This window comes from Polypterus senegalus, chromosome 4 (assembly GCF_016835505.1).
Source record: "Polypterus senegalus isolate Bchr_013 chromosome 4, ASM1683550v1, whole genome shotgun sequence".
Taxonomy (NCBI): domain Eukaryota; kingdom Metazoa; phylum Chordata; class Cladistia; order Polypteriformes; family Polypteridae; genus Polypterus; species Polypterus senegalus.
In genome coordinates, this window is record NC_053157.1 from 29859935 (window position 1) to 29885100 (window position 25166).

The following is a 25166-nucleotide window of genomic DNA, read 5'->3' on the forward strand; positions in this document are numbered from 1 at the left end:
TAGGTAGATTGGTGTCACTAAATTCACACTGGTGTGTGTGTGTCCTATACTTGTTGGATTAAGTGAGCTTAGAGTACGGTAGGATATGGTAAATAACCAGGAATGGATTGAAACAAAAAAGGAGAAGCAGGAATGTAACTAACACACAGGCACTAGTTTGAATTTTGGAAAGTGCAAAGACAAAAATTCAAGAGACCAAAGCAGGAATACTAGACAAGAACATAGTCAAAAACAGCAGATATCATAGGAAAAAAAACATTCTTACACCGACTTGGCTTTCCTTCCTCTAATACTAATTCATGTACTGCCATGTGACAGAAAATGTTCGAGCAAAGTAGATCAGGAAATCATTTTATTTTCTGGTGACACCCCTAACCCATTAGCCTCCATTGTAAAGCACCATTAAGGGCAAGATATATTTTTTTAAATTTATAGAAAATGCTTAACTTTAGAATACAATTTTGCATGGCAAATGCATATGTACTATATTTGTGAAAAGGTCATTTTAATTTTGAAAAAATACCAAAATTTTCCTTTAAGGCAATTTAAATAAATACTGTACAGATGCAATTTAAATTGAACGCATCCTCTTTTGTGAACTAATAATTTATGACCTGAATACATTTGTACATTCTTTCCATTTTTATGGTGCCTTTAGTGTAAAATAACCAGACAAGGTTACCTTAATGGTAAAAGAAAATGGAGACAGTATGATACAGATAAATTAAGGATCAAAGTTTTTGGGTAGAGCCATCCATCACTTGGACATTTAGGCAATCACATGTGTGTAATGTCACATGTTCAGGAGCCCACATATGATTTTTGATGTAAATAGTGGCCCGTCCTTAAGACCAAGGAAGGAAAAGACAGAGAAAGCGACATCAGAAACTGTGACACGTCAGAAAGGCAGAGAGTGACCATTCCATCTGGGTTTCAGAAAATGTAACTTATGCATCACGCCAATTATTGAATCAAAAAGGCACTCAGGACAACATCCACCTTTGAAATTGCTGATTTTTTAGTACTCTTTCTAAGGGCCAGGATATACTTGCCACTACGCAGCTTGTATGCTTGTGGACACTACTGCTGTGCAAGCAGTGTACTGACTATACTTGCACACATACTTTATGTAAATTTGGAGGATTTCACCAGTGTGAGAAATCATCATGGTGAGAAAACAATGTCTGGTTTCGCTGCGTTGTAAACTGAGGGAAGAAAGAAGTTGAAGATAAAGATTCTTTGCATTCTTGTGCTGTTGCGATAGTGCAAAAAAAGATGGCAACAATGACACAGAAGATGGTATGTGAGATCTTTAAATGTATCACATCATTACGATGGAGAATATGCGATGCGTGTATTGCCAATGTGAGAAATGGATGAAGAAAAGCACCATGAATACTTTCGTATGGCAGCATTTAAGTTTGATGATTTTCTTCACTGCATTGAACCATTCATCAAACATCATCACATGGTAAAGATAACAATAATTTCTAACCTGCTCTATCAGCTCTTTCTAGAAGCGTTCATCCTTGTTGATAGTTATGGAAGTTAACCCCGACACAGACAGGCAGACCACACAAGTCCACATGGTTTTTATTTCTTTTCTTTTTCTTACACAGTGCACAAATCATCCACAATTTACTCAGCCCCTTCTTTTTCTTTTTCCTCTCTTCTTCTCTGCTGCTTCCACTCCTCTCCCCACAAGCTTTGTCCTCTACCTCCTGACTCTGGCTCCCTAAACAGAGTTAGACAGCCTCTTTTTTACTGCACCCGGAAGTTCTCCAAGTGCTGTTCTGTTGTCTTCCAGCAGGATCATCCTGATGGGTTAAGGCCCCTGGTTGTCTGCCACATAGTAAACAACAAAGCTAATGTCACATACCAAAATTTTTGCTGGTACAACTCGTGCATGCATCACATTAATTTCTGACAATGTGCTTAAGTGGACGAGTCAAAAGAGCTCTGGGAATGGGTGGCAACCATGAAGCATTCTGAGCGTCAAGTATATCCCAGTCCTAAGACTATATATGCTATATATACAGGCTTTGATGTCTACTTTATTTTCTATTACAATTTGCAAATTTATTAAAATTATTCACATTCTTAATTCAGTACTTTCTGGAAGCCCCTCTGGCAGCAATTATGGCTTCATGTTTTCTTGAGTAAGTCTGTACAAGCTTTGCACACCTGGATTTGTACAGTTTTTCCCATTCTCCCTGGCAGATACTCTCAAGCTTTGTTAGATTGATGTGAAGTGTCTGTAAATGGCAGTCATCAGATCTCACTACATATGTTCAATGGGGTTTAGGTTTCTGTGGCTCATCTACTCAGGTGCAGTCAGATGTTTGTCCCAAAGCTACACCAGCTTTGTCTTGAGTGTATGCTTGGGTCATTGCTGAATGATGAATCTTCACCCCAGTCTGAGGTTGCGGGCGCTCTGGGACAGGTTATCTTTAAGTACCTGTTTGTATTTTGTAAATTCTGACCAAGCTCCCTGGTCCTGTCACTGAGAAGCACCACCATAGCATGATGTTGCCACCATCATTTTTCACTGTATGGATGGCATTAAGTAGATGGTTAACAGTTCTGCCCAAAGGGTTAAATCTTTGTTTTATCAAGTGCATCCCTTATTGGAATAAGTTCTTTTGCAACTGCAGAATGTTACATAACCAGAAACTATATACCGTATTTATGTGAGTACTTTGCACACATTTTTTCCTGAAAATTATCATTAGAAAATTAGGTGCGCGTCATACACGAGGAAATGTAATTCTGCAATGTTTACTTCTTCTGCTTGAGCTCGCTCCCTCTCATTTGCTTGCTCGTGCACTCACACTCTCTCTGTGGCTCACTTGCTCACGCACTCACACTCTCTCTCTCACTCTCTTGCTTGCGCTCCCTCGCGCTCTCGCTCGACAGTGCTCTCTCTCTCTCTCTAAACGCTTCCTATACAATCACAACGCACGTCGTACACGGGGCAAAACTTTTATCGCAATGTTCTTTGTAAAAATTAGGGTGCGCGTCTTACACGAGGGTGCGTGGTACATAAGCAAATACGGTAGATATATTATAAAAAGATACGGCAGTAAGAAATCACATAGGGAAATAACTTAGCTTTCTTTTAATAATGGTTCACTTGGCATAACAGACAAAGAAAGCCATGACAAGACCTTTGGGAGTGGAGGCCCGATGTGTAGACTCCATTTTCATCGCTGTGTTGAAAAGATTTTCTGGATCGGATGACATTATCTCCCATCCATCCTTCGGCTTCAAAGGTGTGCCGGGCAATGTTCCAAGGCCTTATACTCTTTCTTCATGTTCAGACCTTCACGTCATGCCATTCCAAACAAGGCAAAGAGGATACAATTTCATGCTGAGTTTGACACACAGAAATATTATACAATACCCATTTTGCAGTTGTCCCTGTCTTGTCTTCTAATGCTTGCCTAGCAGTTCTTTTATGGCGAACTCTTGTGTGCTTAATCTGGCTTTGTGTTGTCAGTAGAAAGAAAAGTAGATTTATAAAATATTTATACAGAGCACAGTTACATATTAAACATATACACTTATTAAATCAAGCCAGAGAATCTTATTTTCTAATGCTCTTTGAGTCCATTAAATAATGTTTGGCAAACTAAAGTGAGCTGACATACTGTATGTGTCTGATTGATGGATTGCTGCCGAGATGGTCATCCTTCTGACAGGTTCTCCCATCTCCCATGTTCTGTCAGTGTGAATATTCGGTTCTTGGCCACCTCCCTTACAAAGGCCCTTCTTGCCAACATTCAAAGATTCAGAAATTTGCCCTGATCTATGCCTAACCAGAATTTAATCCTGGATGTTTACAGATACTTACTTGGACTTACTGGCTTGTTTATTATCCTGACATGCAGTGTGAATTGTATTGCCTTCTACTATAACAATAACAATTTATCTATTATAAAGCCCAAAGTTACACAAGGAATTCGTCATTGGGCAGTGACAGACTTTGTTTTGATGTCCAGAGCCTTGACTCTCTAAGAAGAAAAGAAAAACTCCCAAAAAAACTTTGTAGAAAAAAAAATTAAAGAAATTTTGGGAAGAGCAATTCAAAGAGACACCCGTTTCAGGTAGGCTGGGCATGCGATGGGTCCCACAAAATGTGGTAAATACAGTACAGCACACAAAACACTACACAAGGAGTCCTCATCACAGAGCTAGATGGCCAGTCTGTTACGGCCACCTCAGAAGTACAAAACAATTGTACAAACTTTGCTCTTGCACAGAACTCCTCACCAAGTGCAGGCACAAATCAAAGCGACACCTCTCAAGTCAAGATGCAAGAATAGATTATACTATTCACTAAATATATAAGGATATAGATTTGTTAAAATAAATGAAAAACAAAGTAAAAACTAATTAAAAAAATAATAAACAACAATATATGTCTATCGGCTAATTGTAGAACCAAAGCCAGATTGTAGAAAAGTAATGAGACAAGCCAGACACAGTCAGAGTCCTTGAGACATCGGACAAGAAAACGCGCCAACCCCGTTGGCCATTCTGCAGATGAGTTAGTGCTGAGCTGGAATATCAGGTGTGTGCCTTACTCAACAATGTCTAATCAATTTGGTTTGCCGCAAGTTGACCCTCATTCAGGGTCATAACACATCTCAAAAGATAATTAAAGCAAAAGGATGCAACTGACCACAATTTGCAGTGGTACAGCAAAGGGTCTAAGTACTTGTATGAATGAGAGGTTTCAGGGTTTGATTTTTAATAAATTCCTTTCTGAAAACATGTTTTCACTTTGTCATTATGGGTTATTGAGAGTAGATTGATAGGCAAAAATGGCAAATTTATGCAAAATTAAATTTAAAATGTGTAGATAGTGAAGGGGTCTGAACGCTTTCTGAATCTATTGTACTATATATTGTACTTTGTGGTATCTAGCATCCCTGTTATTTACAGCCTTATTTATTCAGTTTGTCATCATTTTTGTAACATCCTTTAGAATGACCTTAGAAGGTGCTATTTTTTTTAATTTTCCAGGATGCTAAATTGAGATTAAGTATTTTATCTGATCCCCTTTTTTAATTTTCTATGCAGTATATAATAGGATCAGACTGTCTAATTTCCAGTCTAACTGTTAACCATGTAATTCCAACTTTGCTGTTATAAATGAATTACTGTAATATGTAGTCGTTTAGAAAGATAAAATGGATAGTAACCTTTGGCTTGCATGTTAAGCACAGACTTAGTTGTTCAATTTATTTTATAGACCTCCTTTCACAGTGAACACTATCACAAGGCACTTTTGTATCAAACGTTTTGCTTTTACTTCCTTGCTTACCAAAACATAATATACAATATGACATGGATTAAAAGACTGGGAAAAAATAATGATGAGGTATAAGAAGTCAGCAGTAGAACACAGATCCTAGAAATAGAAAACAATCACAGGGGATAATGCATCTGAAGAAGTCAAAAAGATTAATTGCTTCTTTGATAATTTTGGAAAATGTCAAGTGAAGGAGATTCATGTGCAGCATGGGGGGTGGGGGGGTGGGGACAGTTCTACATGGTGGAAGACACAGTGCATAAAGATCTGGGTCATTGCCTAGCTGTTTAATACTGGAGCATCTGCAGGTCTTGAGTGGTTTGTAGATGTGCTAACATATTGAAAGTCATTTGTTTGTGCAGTAAGAGGTGCTTATATGCTCAAGTGTAAAACAAGATCTGACAGATTATATAGGGGAGACATGACAAATGGAAGCAATGACTTGCAGGTACAGTAGCTGGCTGTTTGGCTTGTTTCATTTTAGGGAATATTGTAAACAGTTTGTGGTGGTTTTGTGGTGTATTTTTATGGATCAAAGGCTTCTAAGAACGTGTTTTGTTGTGGAAAGGTGGCAGCATCACTGTGCCTAAGAGGAATAATGGAGCAATTCAGAGTCATCTGTGAAGGAAAGGAATAGATGACAGGTGTTCATCTTTCTGTTTAGCACAGATAGCCTTTATGGTCTGATTCCAAAATGTAGGGAAAGGAGGCAGAAAATGTCAATGGTTTGATTCAAAGAGAGGGGGGACTTTACTTTAAGTTGGGGTTTAGGCACATGTCTGTATGGAAGAGTTTAGATTTTGATTTACATAGATTGATAGATAGATAGATTAGATAGATATCAAAGGCACTATAAGATAGATAAATAGTGGTCATCCCGTTTTGGCGTCTTTGCCCTTGAGTTCTGGACACAAAAGGCTGTCAAAATGATACCTCCTTTCAGTTACCCACAGTGCAGGGTAAGAAGGATATAACAATGTTAGCGATAGCACCCCCTCTTATCCTGGCGGGGTATTACATACCTTGATAGAGCCTGTAAGGACATCTTAAATGTACATGTGTGACAAAAGACAAAGATAGATAAAAGGGAAAGGCACTATATGATAGAGAGAGAGAGAAAGAAAGAGAGAGAGAGAGAGAGAGAGAAAGAGAGAGAGAGATGGATAATACTTTATTTGTACCAGGGACTAAAATTTTGCTTTTACAAAAGCTCAGGAAGCTTGCTAAGAAAACTCCCCTGTTTAATGTCCATGAAAATGATCTTACTGTTGACATAACCCTGTCATAATTCCAAGTGACTTTAGTTTTATATAGTGCTGTTTTTATTTACAAGTTTAAAATGCATATTACAGATGCAAAGGAGTTAAAATAAAACATTAATAAAGTTTGATAAAACCTCAAATTAACAAATATCCATTCACTTGTTGAGACAATTTCATCCATTTAGATTTGTTGGGAACCAAAACTTATCCTGACAGTACGGTCAAGATAGAATTCAGCCCAGGACCAGGGTGTCAATTACATATACACTTCTTAATTCTGGGCCCGCTTAAACATGCCAGTCAATCTAATATTCATGTTTCTAGGATGTGAGAGGAAACCAAAATAGCTGAAACATAGTGCACCAGATAAATGAAAACCATGCAAACTCCAGAGAGAATAAATCTCAAGGAGTACACAATCATCAGGAAAAGGCAGGTCAAAATCTACCACTCGCCCCTTTTGTGGACATTTCACTGTATTTTGCGGTGCAGACTAGTGATGTACCACAAATGTGTGCTTCTAGGTCCATTGTTGGTGACAGGTATGTTTCCTAACTTGCCATTGTCCCTTTCTAAGGTTAAGAGGGCTGACTTGATCAAAGTGACAGCAACAGCAAGAGCCACACACGAAAGTAGTTTAATTAAATCATTTGTCCATTAAACATAATTGCATGCATTCTGGTAAATTGAAAAGGATTTAGATGTAGCAGTTACCTAAGCAAAATAGTGGTTTCTGTGCATGAATTTCATGTGGTAAATGTAAGAATAAATATGATAGAAAAACAAGCTGACAATTTTTCTTGATTGATTTTTTTTTTCTACATCTTTTGGGAACTGGGGGTTTGCAGAAGGAGGTGAAGCCTGCAGTTGTTTCAGCATTAAGAATGAATTCATTACTGAAGGGACACAGACACTCTTCTTGGGTAATTAGTGTAAATTGTCAGCTCATTTAGGCAAGATTAGCTTAGTGATTTATCAAGCTATTTTTTTTTAGATTAGTGCCTTCAAAGCAAAAGATGTTGGTATATTATAATAGAATCCTAAAATCTCCCAACCGTCCATTTTGTTAGCCTGCTTACAGATTTGAGGGGAAACAGCATCGGACACATAACTCCGTCTATTCCAAGGTACCCTCACACACATGCCTTCTCAGCGGGCTGATTTAGAGTTGCCAATGAACCTAATCTACATGTCTTTGTTATGATGGAGAAAGCTGGACAAAACTCATATGAACACAAGGAGAACGTCCAGACCTCCAACAGACATAACTAGAAGATTCTAAATCTGTGAGTGAACAAGGCAAATGATTATAATGCCACCAAAAATCTTGCTTCATTTTCATTGTTACTTTGAAAAGACTTTTACACATTGATTTTAGGACATTTGCTCTTGGTTAAATTAAGCATGACATATTCCAGGGAATAAATCACAGGTCTTCTGTCATGTCTATACCTCAGTTGATATGCTTGTTAGATGGGTCACTAAAGTGTGATATTCACGTTTAATAAATACAGTATAGGATGATCTGCTGGCCCTATTAAAACAAAATCTTTGCAGTACCACAGATGGTTACTCATGCTGGATATGTAAAATTTTCATCTAACAGCCATATTCTTCCGGAGATGAGTGAGCATGCATGTCAGTCTTAATTAAATGTTGATTTATGTGCCTGCCGTGTTGGACTGAACCCACACACATTAATATCTTATTGGCCACTGGCTGCCCACTATAACAGATGAGATTTAGAAACAGATTATATAGGTATTTTGTTGCTCTTACATTTATTATCAGTCACTCTTTCTTTGTTATGGTATAGTACCAGTATGTACCATCATAAGTTACTTTGGAGAGTAAACAGAATTGTGATACAGAATCGATTATAGAAACAGGTTAGTGCGACACCAGTTAGAAATAGCAACTACAATGAAAAGTTCTACACTGATGGATTTTAGGAGGAGTCAGAAAATATACCTGATAAACTTAGACAGCATGTACAGTTAAAGGAGCTTTGTATATTACACACTGATGGTGATAAAATTGCAGCATCGGGAAAAATGTGTCATATTGTTTCAAAACTTGAAGGACTGATGGATAGTTAGAGTATGAAAACGATTACAAGCAGAGAACATATGTTAATAATGTATGTGTAAATTACACCATAGGGGACACTAAAGGCACCAGCAAAGGGAACCTCATTGAGTAACAGGTGGCAGTTAGTCTACTCCTATGGAACACAATGACCGACATTACATTGTATTTTTGGACGATTCCAAGTTCAGTTTACTACTCCATGTTAGATGGATCAGTGTGTGGAGGTTTACATTTTGAATTATTGTATAGGCCCAGCACTAGAAGTTATGGTGTGGGCTACCGTTGGGTTCCACTCCTGTTCCTACATCATATGCACTGCTGGTACCTTGATCAGCCAGTGATAAAATTGCAGAGGTGGAGATGGCCCTCTCTCTGCAGAGGTTCCCTGGTGCCATATTCCAACAGGACAGTGCTCGACCACATGTGGCAAGAAACGTCCAGCAGTTCCTGAATGACCATCATGTGGTAGTTCTTCCCAGGGCTGCACTTGGCACTTCTGGGATATAGTCAAGAGAATGAATGGCATGCTAGAGACCACTGTATAGAGGCATGCCATTCCAAAAACACACATTCAGCATTTCTTCCTGTCCATGCCAGACCATGCACAAGTGGTTATCTCTGCCCATGGTGGATACACCAAATACTGGTTAATGTGCATTCCGCATGTGTGATGAGCTGTACTTCTAATCATGTTTTCCATGTAATAAGTAATCTAGCATACAGTACAAATATTTTTGGTGTTGCAGTGCAGTTAGAAAATACAGTGCTGTGAAACTCAGAAGAGTATTTGTACAATCAAGACGATGGATTCTTCTGAATTAGCCAAGAGAGAGACTTACAGAAAGCAGGAATGAAGTTCTGTTATTTAATTGTTTCTAACATTTGATGACCCATTTAATAACAGTTAAATAGCTTTCTCTGCTAAGGTTGGCGGGTCTTATGCTGCAAAATGTAGACAAGACCATTTTAACTGAAATAGCAATATTCATTGCCTTTAATAATGTGAGAAATTGTTTTTAGCTCAGATTGTGTACATATTTGGTATATGTCTTAGTTTATACATTCTTTTACTGTGCCATTAGTGGGTGGAATCCATTTGATGTTGACTTGTGTGAGTGTGAGCCCCTGCGATGCATTGGTACTCTGTCTATAGTTGCCTCTATAAGCCCCAACTGTTGGGATCATGAATTGAATTAAGTGGACTTATACAAGGAATGAAATTCTGAACTGTTTTAAAAGTTGCATTACATAGTTAGACTGACTACTACACTCACTACATGCCTTAACAATCAATTTCCACAGACAGTGACTTTTCACACATTGAAGTAAAGTTTAAGGGAAATGATAACAACCTTTCTTTGAAGATCAGTAGTTCCTCTTTCCATAAACATCCTTTTCTTTTTATCTATTTGGCAAGGGGACTTCTGTAAAGGGTACATATTCAATATATGTTGATTTTTTCCAGGTAAGGTGTCCCAGTGTTCTAGCTTGTCTTGTGCCATAAGTGGTACATCTGTTCTGGGGCTCCATCCAACTTCATCCTTTTTATGTGGATTTGGGGTCCAAACTGAGTGGTTGGGACCTAAGAGGTCACTTACCCCACTTATGCCAAAAAACAGCACTTCATGATAAATTTCTGCAGCTTTTCTCTGGGTTCCCCACATAATTTTGTCTATGTGTGATTTTAGAGTCAACCACAATGTAAAGTCTATTTATATAAAATATAACGTCTGCCTGTATATCCTACACCCTTTGACCGATTTGGACCAAGTTTTTCATATTTGTTCTCTAGGACAATACAAACAAGACAGACTACCTTGGAACCCTGAAGGGCTTAGTGTTTTTATTTATTTATTTAGTTATTTTTTGCCTGTGTACTACAGTTTGAACACCAGTGCCACTTGCTGGCTCAGAGCAAGTGAAACATCCAAACAAACTGAAACCAGATTAGCACACAAAATGACCAGAGCTTAATATTACTTACCTGGGCAACCCAATCCCACATGCTGCTTATATTTACTGCATTAAAAGAAGTATTGTGTGCATTCACAAGGGGTTGTTGGGTGAGGCTTGACTGAGACTGGAGTGAGACACTGGACTGCAGCGCAACACAAAGGAGAATCAAAGGGTTGTTGTTTAACTCCTGCTTTGTTGACTTCTCTTCATAACTACAAACTGTTCACCTTAAATTAAGAAGATGAGTCAGACATGACAGCATTCATTGTTACAACCCAGCAAGTTCTCGCAATTCTGGAATCCAATTGCACCCAAAACAAACTAATTCTTGAAGCGTTGCATGCTGCTTCTGTCTACAGTAATGTAACAAGGAGTAATTACTTCCTTAGAAGCTTGGCGTCCTTCCACATCTGCAATAAGATGCTGCAGATGTTCTATCAGACTGTTGTGGTGAGCACCCTCTTCTACGCGGTGGTGTGCTGGGGAGGCAGCATAAAGAAGAGGTATGCCTCACGCCTGGACAAACTGGTGAGGAAGGCAGGCTCTATTATAAACACAGAGCTGGACAGTTTGACATCTGTGGAGGAGTGACGGAAGCTGAGCAGGCTCCTGTCAATCATGGAGAGTCCACTGCATCCACTGAACAGTGTCATCTCCAGACAGAGGAGCAGCTTCAGCGACAGACTGCTGTCACCGTCTTGCTCCACTGACAGATGGAGGAGAACGTTCCTCCCCAACACTATGCGACTCTTCAATTCTATCTATCTATCTATCTATCTATCTATCTATCTATCTATCTATCTATCTATCTATCTATCTACAGTGAGATGCAAAAGTTTGGGCAACCTTGTTAATAGTCATTATTTTCCTGTATAAATCGTTGGTTGTTACGATAAAAAATGTCAGTTAAATATATCATATAGGAGATGCACACAGTGATATTTGAGAAGTGAAATGAAGTTTATTGGATTTACAGAAAGTGTGCAATAATTGTTCAAACAAAATCAGGCAGGTGCATAAATTTAGGCACCACAAAAAAGAAATGAAATCAATATTTAGTAGATCCGCCTTTTGCAGAAATTACAGCCTCTAAACGCTTCCTGTAAGTTCCAATGAGAGTCTGGATTGTGGTTGAAGGTATTTTGGGCCATTCCTCTTTACAAAACATCTCTAGTTCATTCAGGTTTGATGGCTTCTGAGCATGGACAGCTCTCTTTAACTCACACCACAGATTTTCAATTATATTCAGGTCTGGGGACTGAGATGGCCATTCCAGAACGTTGTACTTGTTCCTCTGCATGAATGCCTTAGTGGATTTTGAGCAGTGTTTCGGGTCGTTGTCTTGTTGAAAGATCCAGCCCCGGCCAGCTTCAGCTTTGTCACTGATTCCTGGACATTGGTCTCCAGAATCTGCTGATACTGAGTGGAATCCACGTGTCCCTCAACTTTGACAAGATTCCCAGTCCCTGCACTGGCCACACAGCCCCACAGTATGATGGAACCACCACCATATTTTACTGTAGGTAGCAGGTGTTTTTCTTGGAATGCTGTGTTCTTTTTCCTCCATGCATTACGCCCCTTGTTATGCCCAAATAACTCAATTTTAGTTTCTTCAGTCCACAGCACCTTATTCCAAAATAAAGCTGGCTTGTCCAAATGTGCTTGAGCATACCTCAAGCGGCTCTGTTTGTGCTGTGGGTGGAGAAAAGGCTTCCTCTGCATCACTCTCACATACAGCATCTCCTTGTGTAAAGTGCGCCAAATGGTTGAACGATGCACAGTGACTCCATCTGCTGCAAGATGATGTTGTAGGTCTTTGGTGCTGGTCTGTGGGTTGACTCTGACTGTTCTCACCATTCGTCGCTTCTGTCTATCCAAAATCTTTCTTGGTCTGCCACTTCGAGCCTTAACTTGAACTGAGCCTGTGGTCTTCCATTTCCTCAATATGTTCCTAACTGTGGAAACAGACAGCTTAAATCTCTGGGACAGCTTTCTGTATCCTTCCCCTAAACCATGATGGTGAACAATCTTTGTCTTCAGGTCATTTGAGAGTTGTTTTGTGACCCCCATGTTGCTACTCTTCAGAGAAAATTAAAGGAGGAGGGAAACTTACAATTGACCCCCTTAAATACTCTTTCTCATTATAGGATTCACCTGTGTGTGTAGGTCAGGGGTCACTGAGCTTACCAAACCAATTTGAGTTCCAATAATTAGTTCTAAAAGTTTTGGAATCAATAAAATGACAACGGTGCCCAAATTTATGCACCTGCCTGATTTTGTTTGAACAATTATTGCACACTTTCTGTAAATCCAATAAACTTCATTTCACTTCTCAAATATCACTGTGTGTGTCTCCTATATGATACATTTAACTGACATTTTTTATCGTAACAACCAACGATTTATACAGGAAAATAATGACTATTAACAAGGTTGCCCAAACTTTTGCATCCCACTGTATCTATCTATCTATCTATCTATCTATCTATCTATCTATCTATCTATCTATCTATCTATCTATCTATCTATCTATCTATCTAATTAATGTGTGCTTTTGCAGGGTGTGTTGGGTAAGGAGAATCAGAGGGATGTTGTTTAACTCGTGCTTTATTGGCGTTTCTTCATTATTTAAGCACTGTGAACTGTTCACCTTAAACTTTGAGGATGAATCAGACATGACAGTGTTCATGGTTATAGCCCAGCAAGGAATTACTGCAATTCTGGAAACAAACAAATATTTGACTCACGAGAACAGAGACATTAATGGAGAGGCAGTGTGGATGATGGATGAGGCAGCTAACAATAACAACAGGGTCACCAATTAAAAAACACAGAAACCTTTGCTTTCTTATTTTAGCCCATTCTACAAGTATACTCAGGCAGCTCCGGGTGCTTTGACTAGAAAATTATAAAGTAAAGTCAAATGTCAACTAATTGCCAGTTTTACAAAACATGTAATAAATAATGAATGGAATATAAAACAGAACCCTATTTCAGGTATTGGAATAATGCAGCTAAATAGACGTATTTGAGGAAGTGTGTGATCTCAAAATAATTTGTTGTGCTCTTATTTTTAGTGACTTATACCTCTAAGTTACATCTGGTGACTTTTTAAGGTTTTTCTAATGACACTTCTCTCTTGGCAGCATATGTAAGAAGCATGCTTACTCTGTGAGATAGACAGCAGATGGGTTTGCTTACAAAAATGTGTTTATATAAAAATTGGCAATATGAAATTGAGCTGATATAATTAAAAGTCAAAACCACAACTGACTAGGTGTTAAGACCAAAGCAATCAGAAATCTTCAATAGGTTTACTGAGGTGACTGAATATTGTTTTTTTGATCAGCTTGACATGTTTTAGTTAGTGTATACATCTAACCTTTGAATGTCACCAGTGCTTAAAGTGATGCAATGAGACACTGGTGCTCTATTTATGTTTTTGGACTTCTCTAGCACCTTCAACACCATCCAACCTCTGCTCCTTAGGGACAAGCTGACAGAGATGGGAGTAGACTCACACCTGGTGGCATGGATTGTGGACTATCTTACAGACAGACCTCAATATGTGCGTCTTGGGAACTGCAGGTCTGACATTGTGTGCAGCAATACAGGGCGCCAGAGGGACTGTACTTTCTCGGTCCTGTTCAATCTATATACATTAGACTTCCAATATGACTCGGAGTCCTGCCATGTGCAAAAGTTCGCTGATGACACTGCTATTGTGGGCTGCATCAGGAGTGGGCAGGAGGAGGAGTACAGAAAGTTAATCAAAGACTTTGTTAAATGGTGCGACTCAAACCACTTACACCTTAACACCAGCAACACTCATGGACCCTGTGATCATCAGAAGTGACTGTGTGCAGAGGGTGCAGATCTATAAATATCTGGGAGTGCAGCTGGATGACAAATTGGACTGGACTGCCAATACTGATGCTCTATGTAAGAAAGGTCAAAGCAGACTATACTTTCTGAGAAGGTTGGCATCCTTCAACATCTGCAGTAAGATGCTGCAGATGTTCTACCAGATGGTTGTGGCGAGTGCCCTCTTCTACGCGGTGGTGTGCTGGGGTGGCAGCATAAAGACGAAAGACGCCTCACGCCTGGACAAACTTGTTAAGAAGGCAGGCTCCATTGTAGGATTAAAGTTGGACAGTTTAACATCTGTGGCAGAGTGACGGGCATTAAGCAAACTCCTGTCAATCATGAATAATCCACTGCATCCACTTAACAGTGTCATCTCCAGGCAGAGGAGTAGCTTCAGTGACAGACTTTTGTCACCGTCCTGCTCCACTGACAGACTGAGGAGATCGTTCCTCCCCCACACTATGTGACTCTTCAATTCCACCCGGGGGAGTAAATGCGAACATTAATGTTATTTTAATTTTTTTTCATTTTTATTACTATTTACTTTAATATTGTTTCTTTGTATCAGTATACTGCTGCTGGATTATGTGAATTTCCCCTTGGGATTAATAAAGTATCTATCTATCTATCTATCTATCTATCTATCTATCTATCTATCTATCTATCTATCTATCTATCTATCTATCTATCTATCTATCTATTTATACCCTGTGTTGTGCGTGTTTATGCATTTTGAGGCTGTTTCCCAAAAACATATATTCCATAAAAGATCTGTTTGCAGCAATACACAATACTAAATCTTAAATTCTTCTGATGATGAAGGATTCCCTTTGGAGTGCCGAAGCAGGTGGCACAAAATGTTTTGGTGTGTTCACACTGAAGAACCAGTGCTGGTTCATCTTCTCCCAGCAGTGTTTTCTCTCATTGTTGGTGTGAACCTTCTTACACATCCACATTACACTTGTCATGCTTTCTGGGCTTAAGAACATACATAATTTGTTTTTTAATATAATTTTTATGTATTTGTGCATTTTGCAGTAGTTAATAAAGTTTATTGTTATTTGTATTATGTCACTGTGGCACAATACTCTTTTCTGTTTTGTGTCATAGTTGGCACCATTTTGAGTTTTCCCACTGGGTATGAGACAAAATTTTGTTGTGTCAAATTTCACAATACAAAATACTACCAGCACAATATGTAGCTTTGTATTGAGTGGGACATGACATTGCAGCATGACAGAATAAAAGCAATAAGGCAAATGAAAACACCTTCTGTCGAAATCAGGGACTCTAAAAAGCCCATTGAAAAACAACAACAAATGTCTAACATGCCAGACTGACTGCACTTCGGCAGAACCTTTCTTCACCCTCTGTATAATGACATGCACACAACACAGGCTTCACTGTAAATTAAATGAGCTGGGAGTACAGAATAAGTATTTTGTGCACACACTTAATTTAGAAAGTTGCATCCTCAGACAAAAACAACAAATCGTAACATCAATAGCGCAATACTTACGTGGGGCCTCATGTGTAAAACCTTGCTTAGATTCCATACTAAAATGGTGCTTATGCTAGAAAGGCAAAAAAGTGTACTGCATGTACAAAAAAAGAACTTTATAAAACTGTATGTATGCCAGTTCTCACACTAAGTTCCTTTAGAAATCTTGGATCAACTTAAAACTAGTCTCTCATGGACAAGCTTTAGTTAATCCCCATCACCATGTGTGTAGCCATGTACAGTATGGCTTAAAAAAACACCATTTCCTAATATGCATGGTCTAATCAGCATATAAATTTGGCAATGTTCCTGAGTGATGTTTTTACTTTGTAACCATGGGGGAACACAGAAAACAACACTTCTGTGAAGTCAAACTTGAAATATTATTGACATTTGGTAGAGTTTAAGCATTGCCCAGTGAGACCTGCTCCCCCAAGAATGGATGCACTACGTTACTAAAATAAGTCTCAAATAAAGGATATTTTTAAGGCTGCATTTAATATAAATATGTTAATCAATAAATTAACTGCACAGTGACCTAGTGTTAGTGTTGCTGTCTCATAGAAAAGAGTCTGTGGATTGCACCTTGGGTGATCCCTGCATGGAGTTTTCATGTGGGTCTGAGTTGATTTATTCAGGTTTCCTTCCAAAGTACAAAGACATGCAAGTCAGGTGAACTGGTAATGCTCAATCATCCCCTAATGTGTGTGGGTGTGTGTGTGTGTGTGTGTGTGTGTGTTTTCACCCTGTGACGTGCTGTAGCTCTGTCCAGGGTTTATTCTTAGCTGTGCCTGTTTGTTGCTAGGATAAGCTGCAGCTCCACCCTGATCTGGGTGTGTCGGTTTAGAGGATGGATGGATCAATCAATGAGTACTATAGTCTGTCCTGACCAAAGCAGTTCTCACGTGCATGTCACGTACACTTAAAACAGATAGAGAAATACTCTGTTGTCATGCGTGAGTGTACCAGGCTCCCCTGACAACATCAACTGAGGTAAGCTCCACTACTCTGAGGTGAGAGGGGGTATGTTGCTAATGGTCACCTTTTTCCAAGTCCAGAGAAGACACCCAATGTGGGCGATTCTGCCCATGTATGAAGTCCTGAGCAAGTCCCGCCCCTTCCTGTCAGTCTGTCGTATAAAGAGGTGAAGCAGGAAACTGTTGTCTGATTGTAGAACAGGACCCAAGTCTGTTACGAACTATAAAGCAAAGACAGATGAAAGACCTGAAAGCGCTGTTGACTGTCTTGGAATCAGTGTCTTTTTTTTGTTGTGATTACACTCCCGTTTTGCTTTTTTTTCAATTTTTGTTATAATTAAGCATGGCTACTGGGATGATCCCTATCATTTCTTCCTGCACCCAGCTCCTTCTTTGACAAAACTGAATTGGAGCCATGCCTACATTAAGGAGACCATCACATAGAAATCATATGACCCCTGTTCTGTTGCAAATTTGGAACAACTGGGTTTAGATGGACGGATAAAAGGAAGGATGGATGAAAGTCAGAATGTGACTGACGCATCATTGAAATATGCAGTGACAAGATTTTCTCTTCACTTTATTGTCCCGGTGCCTGGAATTGATAAAAAGCCAACACCAAAAAAGTCTGCATAAGACTTACAGATGGTTGAAACGTTCCTGAACTTTAAGCATGTTCACTCCAGTTTCATGTATTATAAAACCTGTATTTATGTATATACAGTATGTTTCCTAGAGTAATAAGTTTTATACATGAGACGAGTGATCTGGAGAATAGATTGTCCATTTTAAATATATCTGTGCACAATCTTCTTATAGTAGATATAATTTACTCCTTAATCATAGTTGGCAAATAACAAAATCTTTAACTATCCCGCCCAATTTCAAATTTTAGACCAAGTGAATTAGCCTTTGGAGATGAATCCTTACCTTAAATGATGGACCTGACTTGCCAAATTTCCATGCTTCATTTGTTCAGATATAGCAGAGGCTGTTAAACGTTGAAACCGATAGGTAAAAAGTCAATGGGTTAACAGTAGTCCAGTGTTAAGTATTTAAAAAAAGTGGTTAAATTTAATAAGTTTGTATCACAGATGTTTCCTTTCTGAAAACAGACGTTATTCTGGTTATAGTGTAAAACCTTTCTGATGTAATAACATTTAATCAAGATCTACTCTTAGGGCAGTTCCTCTGACTGTGGCTCTTGTGTTGAACTGTGCCCTTTTTAAAGGAACATACAGTATATGAAACTTACCTTTGAATACTTTAGATTAACCAATGTAAATTAGTGACATAGTTTCCAGGAATGGTTCCTTCAAGCATGAGTTAAAACTATTGATTAAACTTGTCATTGGTCAAGGGTAAGACAGAAGTAAAGATGATATGTTCCAACCGGGCCATCCCGTATCCTCGAAATAATAAGTTGGCTCAAATTAAGAAGTATTTGATGGTATGGTACATAACCAAAAGCAAACAGTAGCCATAGGCTATAGTTTAAGAGCTCAGGAGAGAGATTAGGCTTCAGGGTCAGAGCTCTGCAGTGAGGGTGGCACATCTCCTTGTTGCAGCTCCCTGCCTTTAAGTGGCATCAGATGCCCTCGGTGAATGTCTTCTCAGTGCTGTGGGTGGAAAAAGAGACAGAAGAGTCCATGATTGCGCCCCCTGGTGTCTTTGCGTGGTAGTGCTTTCCTCTGATGAGCCTGGAAGGTGACCCTCTGATTTGCATGTGTGACAATCTGTGAACCAGATTTAAATTCCATATAGTAAAGCAAAAGAATTGTCTTTGTGTACTGTCTTTTAAAATGTGATGCTTTGCAATCAGGTGCCTGGCAGTTAGTGCCTTTGGAAGTGCACATGTAACATGGACATGGACTGTCGCCACAACTGGACATATATAAATTTTATTTGTTTTTTTATTTGAAGTAAACAATTGGATGGTCATAATATTTTTTGAACCCTGTTATATGGATGTACATTATTTTCTTTTAGTGTGAACACATAAAAATGAAGTCTTTATTTTTTGAATAACCTTGCTGTTAAACATTTATTAAAGTCAAGTATAATTTTCCATTTTTTTAGTATTTTCATATGAAGAGTACATTAGAATTGTATTAGGTAGTCAGACAATGTACGTTGGCCTTTAGTGGTTTTAAGATTGTATGTTAGAAACAGCAGCCGTGTTTACTATCACAGTAGAGAAGTCTCTTGTGGGTTCAGCTTCCTTTCCTATTACACTTATGGATACTTGTGTCTCTTGTTTGCAGTACTTCAGCTATCTCTGTTATTCTGAATGTTCAGTCAAGTGTAACAACAAAAATGCTTTGAACAGATATCAAGAACTTTCCTCACATTACAAATGTCATCTGTAAATTTTTTTTCTGTGTTTTATGTCACTTTATCTTTCAAGAGAGTCAGATCTCCATGTCATTAGTTTGTTTACAGCAGTGTACATTAAAATATTTTAGTGTAAAAATAACACTGGACAATGAAGATTTTCCTTCCTGAACACTTTTAGGTGCATCTTTTTGGATTTTGCCGTTTTATTTTATTTTATTTATTGCCGTTACCTATTTCTTGTGGCATCCTGATCGGGATGGATAGTTTCTTACATGGTCAGGAATCCTTTATAATGTAGGGGTGGAGGCAGACTTTCTCCTAGGCTCACATGTTCCCCCAGCACAATAGGTGGCAGCATCCCTCTGGTGGATCTCCTCAGCGGCATGGGAGTTATAGTCCTAGTGGGGGCTCCTGCCGAATTAATTTTGATCCACCAGGGAGAACTACAGGGAGAGGGATTCCTCATTTTATGGAGGTTGCACTTGACCCAGAAGTGCTTCATAGGTGTACTGTGGTAGCAGCAGTAGTACTCCTGGGTCTGGTATAAATGAAACTGTTCCAGCTCATCGAGGCAAGTTCTAGTTGGGTGTGAAGGAAGGACAAAGCTTGCATGGGAAGAGTAGAGGAGAGAAAGAAAGAGAAAGAAGAATTTGATTATGTTTGTGTGCACCTTGTCAAGATGCCAGTTGGAAAGCGTGAATTTGAACATGGGATTTGTCTCTGTAGTTGTGCCTGGGGTCTGGGGCTCTGATAAACCCTCTACAGTCCACTCCTGTCATATTTTGTGTGTATATAGCACAACTTCAGCTGGAACATCTGTGGGGAAGTAAAGGGTTTTGCTACTTGGAATGCAGATCAGATATATCATGTCTTGCTGTTTAGAATCTTCTTGGCTCCAGACTCCAACATGGCTGTGCTTAGCGCCACTCCAAAAAATGTTTGGCATTGGACACAGTGATCTTAAGCTTGTGTGCAGATGCTCAGACATGAAAATCCATTTCATGAAGCTCCCAATGCACGGTTCGTTACTGATGTTGCTTCCAGAGCCAGTTTGGAACTCTGCTGGGAGTGAAGTGACAGAGAGCAGGCGACTTTTACACGCTATGCATTTCTGCACTCGGTGGCCCTACTCTGTAAGTTGCTCGGATTCAGCGGGTTGGAAAATGGATGGATGGATGTTGCTCCTGGATGTTCCACTTACAGTTGATCAGGGAAGATTTAGCAAGCAGAAATTTCACATACCAGTGCTACATTTAAAGTCATTGCGCTCATTAGTATGACCCGTTCTACTGCCAATATTTGTCAATGGAAAAGACTTAAGAGCCTTTGTTTGAATAGGTCACAGCTCTTGAAGTGTGCTAAAGATGAGTCACAGTCTGCACTGTAAACCAAAGGAAAAGTGAAACAGATCTGGGTTAAATAAGGAGTGTAACTGAGCGATTTTAGCTATTCTTAAACTGCCACTCAAATTTCTTGAAAAGGCCCTAAAATTATATGAAGACATAAATCTTACTATGCTACCTATTTTTGGGAGATGTGCCTGATTGGCATTAAACACCACTACGATATTGGGACAGTAAATTTATTACAAAACTGGCACCACACTCTAGTATAATAATTACTAGTTGTACTACCCACCTGAGACTGGTTGAAATCTAAGTAATTAACGCAGAAATCAGTGTTAACTTTGCAGTGCCCCATCTATTAAATGCAATGTGTAATGCATGTTATAATAAAATGCATTGCATTTGTAATTCCAACAGATGGCACATGACAAACATTTGTAGTAAGAAAAGGCATTACTACAAGTGTTTGTGATGCACCATCTCCTGGAATGACAAATGCAATGCATATGTCTCAGTTATATACTACTTGGTATGGGATTCATAAAAGCAGTGTTAATGTTTGTGATGCTCCATCTGTTGGAATGACAGGTACATAGCAACCGGATGGACACGCAGACAGAATCCGCATATTATACAGTAGCTATAGGCACTCATGCTGTACACTGGGATATTACAGGTCATAATGTCTATCCAAGCTATTTTCTATGAGCACATGATCAACATTAGAAAAAATAAAATGTCATTTTAAATGTTTAAAATGTCAATTTTTAAACAATTAAACATTTCTAAATAAACTGCCTTAGACAAACCCTACAGGCATATGTATAGAGGGAGTCACCAAGTCATTGCAGTAACATTAACATCCAACACACAAACTTTATTTTATATAGCATATTTGCTCTAGAGAACTTGGCTCCAAAGCATTTTACAAGTACAGATGCTTAGTGTACCTGTTTATGTGTATTTTTTATTTATTGCGCAGGAAGGTTACATCTAAGCACACACATTGAGTAGGAGGTGGAAACTGAACTGGCAACTTTTGGGTTTAATATTCTGATTTACTTAATCTTTATTAACAACATATCAACTTGACTTAATTAACAGCTTCTCACAGTTAATTAAGTGATTATACTTAAGTAAAAATTTAATTAGTAATTAGTGTTCTAATGTTCTTATGACATATTTAGTACATTTAGAAAGATCTGAGCTGTTTAACTCTTTGAGGGCTGAATATTTATTCCAAGCAATGGCTTCACACAGAAATCAACATAAAACGTGTGTTGCTGTATGCTGTGGCTGCCAGTTTGCCGAGAAGGTGCAGCAGGCTTGCGGCCAGGCTGTCTTTACGTAGCTGGGACACGGTCGCAGTGCATTGCAATATCTGGTTTCTACCTCTTATCATTGTTAAGTGGCAGTCCTCCCTGGCGAACATTGTCAGTACAACGATTAGCTGGGGGACCAATCAGCTGAAGCTGGAACCTCACATTCGTTTTCAGTCACTTGTATCAAAATCTGACAAGACATAATCCAGTTCAATGATAATAATAGGCAAAGCGTCTACAAAGTATTTTGCTTTATGCATTCGCTTTGATCTCTCGCCTGATGTCAGTACCATTTTTGCCATTTATTGCGCCTTGTTACTCATGCGAGTGCAGAAAATCTCAGTCAAACCAATGAATCTAACTTTCCTTCTAGCAATGAGAGTCCAACTAAAACATAACGGTGGGTTTTGTCACAATTTACAGTCGATTACCATCAACTCCTCCTTTTGACAAAAGTCGACATCAACCCTGAAAGAGTTAAAGTGTACAAAATATATTCAAATGTATTATTGTGTGTTTAAAACAGACTGAAAAAGAATATTGTTGTGCTAGGAGGAGTAATCTAGAACAAGGGAAGTATAAACACAAGAAAATGAAATGTACAGTAAATCAGAAATCAGGCAAAGAACATAACCAGGTGTATTATCGTCATGTTTATTAGACTTACCAGCTATGTTTACTAGGTTCATCTATTCCCGTCCCTGAAAGTTAACACACACACACACACAGATACACATAGTGAGCCTATTTAGGCAAAGCCTCAAGTAGTGCCAATTGCCAGTTCCTCCACAACATTCCTCATAAAATTCTCTACATAGGGATTCACTATCCGAAGCATTCTCACTATCCTTACAACACACATAAAAGTACAACTGTTTTTGGTTAAATGCCACTTACCAACCAAGCAATTTCTTACTTTTACCGTAGTTGTTCTAATTAATAAGGTAGATTATAAACCCTACAGGCAAGAAAGCAGCAATCTTCCCCACACTAGGTGCCCTCTTATTATTCTTCTATCTATCTATCTATCTATCTATCTATCTATCTATCTATCTATCTATCTATCTATCTATCTATCTATCTATCTATCTATCTATCTAATTAATGTGTGCTTTTGCAGGGTGTGTTGGGTAAGGAGAATCAGAGGGTTGTTGTTTAACTTGTGCTTTTATCTATCTATTATATAGTTCCTTTTCTATCTATCTATCTATCTATCTATCTATCTATCTATCTATCTATCTATCTATCTATCTATCTATCTATCTATCTATCTATCTATCTATCTAAAAATAATAGAAAATAAAACAGACAGAAATGCCTGGATATAAAGTCTGAAATTCAGAAACGTCAAGGGGTGGATGTTGTCCTGGGCTTCTTTGGATTTAGTGATTCATAGAAGTATTCATAGGTTATGTTTTCTGATGCCCAAATCAGATGGTCTCACCTCTCGTGATCTCTGACATTGCTTCCTATTTCATTGCCCTTCTGTTATCATCTCTTTGGTCCCTCAGATGAGCCATATTTATATTAAAATACACACAGGGGATTCTGGGACACGTGACATTTTACGCATTCAATTGCCAATCTTGTCCTGATGACAAATGATCTAAGTATTTGATTTTTAAGTACCTGCATATTTCTTGCTTTCTCAAGCTGTAAACTAATTCTGTAATTCTTAGTCCAACAGTGTCCATCCATTCCCATGTTATAAGCTAATTAAAACCAGTCTTATGGCATCTGTACTTATTTCTGATTCCCAGGGCATAAACAAATTGAAAAAGAAACCAGCTGAAACAGATGTATAAATTACTGGTACAATACAGAAAGAATGTACAAAAAAGGATGCTTGCCATGTCTGTAATGAAAGTCCTGTAAATTCAGTTCATCCTGTTTTGTTTGAGCAAAAAAACTAAAAATTGCTGTAAATAGTCTGCAGTTCAAATATTGAAGATTTTCCACACCAGGACACCAGGAAAGACAATATACTGGTGTCAAAACCTAATTGAAAAATCAATAATCAGGAGGGAATAATCCTGCTGCTTTGGTGATATTACTCAAACAAATCCCTGGTGCCTGTAAAGAAACAGAAATAGCATTGGAAACTGCACAGAACTGTTTACAACATGATACTGTATATAAGGGCTAGTTCAAGAAAACATTGCAATATTCTGAGACTGCATGAATGAAAACCTCAAATAGGTACCATATACCTTGAAAATATTTAACACATAAATCTCCAAAATCTAACACAGAAACAGATCATAACAAATTTATTATTTTGACATAATGACTTTCCACTCCTATTCTGTGACTGTCAATATAAATGCATCTTCCTAACATTGTTTTACAAAGTTTAAGGATGAGCTGTCATGAAGACATTGATTATGTTGTGCGAAGTAAAAGTATTAGCATGTAAATTGAAGCATTGACCTAAAGATAAGTCAGAATCAGAAATTAAAAGCAAGGGTTTTGAAACTGAGAAATCAAAAATACTAGAAATTATAGACAAGAGCAACAGAATTAGTGGACTTTTTACTAGTAGTTTCATTAACAATCACACACAGAGCCAAGGTTAGTCCATAATCTCGGATGGGGAAGAAGCCATGTTGCTGATCTTTAAACTTATTGCTGCGATGATGTCATGTGCCATGCTCTTCTACCTCATTTCCCAGGCAACAACGAAACAAATGCACTGAAATGGTAGTGCCCATGAGAACAACATAAAATAATTAGCATCATCTCAAAGAATTTTTTAATCCAAAAATAATTACAAAATTTAAACTCTGTGTGGCACAAGACATCATAACCACTTCTATGACAGATTTTCATTAAATCTCTTTTCCTGGTGAGGATCCCAGTGTCAGAATCCCAAATAGGTCAGTCTGGACTTCCCTGTCTCCAGCTACAGATTCCAGGTCTTCTGGGGAATACCAAGGCATTCCCAAGTCCACCAAGAGATAGAATACTTCCAGCTTGTCCTGGGTCTTCCTCAGGGTTTCCACCCAATGGGAGCTGCTTAGGGAGCATCTTTATGACATTCCCAAACCATCTCAACTGGCTCCTCTCAATCCAGAAAAGGAGCAATTCTTTTCTCAGGCTCTCCAAAATGTTCCGCTTCTCACCCTATCAGGGAGTTTCATTTTCTGACCAGTCCTTTGCCTTTTTATTTTTCCTATTTCCTGGTTCAAAT

General features: G+C 38.5%; 1 protein-coding gene across 2 annotated transcripts in view; it reads left to right on the forward strand.

The window, feature by feature from the left end:
• mapk4 (mitogen-activated protein kinase 4) overlaps positions 1 to 25166 on the forward strand; it is a 225097-nt gene that overhangs the window by 101540 nt on the left and 98391 nt on the right. The gene's annotated exons all lie outside the window — the stretch shown is intronic.